Here is a 708-nt window from a genome sequence, read left to right as displayed (position 1 = left end):
TCAGTTTTATGTTCTTCTCATTAACGTCAGATTTGATTAATTTGATAAAATAGAGATAATATCTAAAGGTCAAGATAAGTAAAATTAAACTTTCCGCCTGGTGAACAGAGCCAGTTGAACAGAAAGTGAGCAGAGCTTTTGCGTCAATGGAAGATTTCAATTATAAAATATACATATATATAAAACCAAAAACACATACTTAAAATGATTAGCACTTTTTAAATAAACAATAAATAAACAAATGAACGCACACTAAACCAAAATCTCACTCAGTGAGGTGTAAATGCTTCATCTATCCACTGCGATGGAGACACCAGCACATTCACCACCAAGACATAAGCACTTACTGTACAGAGCACGTGTCAAACTCAAGGCCCGAGGGCCAAATGTGATCCACCAAGTTATTGTCTATGGCCTGCGGACGCTTAAAGAGCATTAAAAAAAAAATTCATTTCACAGCAATGAACAATTTGTTTCTTCTTTAAACAATAATGAACTGCAGGAACATTTATTGTGAAAAAGAGTTTGACGCGCCTGGGACAGAGAATGAATCTTAAGCCATTAGCCTTATTCAGAACTAAGACATCGGTGTGTTCAAAGCTATGGCTCGTTTTCATCTTCTTCACCTTTTATTGACTTTCTTGTCATTTTGACAGAACAGATCATACAGTCAGTCTGTCTCCTGTTTTTGTGCCTGCTGTTCAAATT

Source organism: Cynoglossus semilaevis, chromosome 15 (genome assembly GCF_000523025.1).
Source record: "Cynoglossus semilaevis isolate Cse_v1.0 chromosome 15, Cse_v1.0, whole genome shotgun sequence".
NCBI classification, from domain to species: domain Eukaryota; kingdom Metazoa; phylum Chordata; class Actinopteri; order Pleuronectiformes; family Cynoglossidae; genus Cynoglossus; species Cynoglossus semilaevis.
This window is presented reverse-complemented; position numbering follows the sequence as displayed.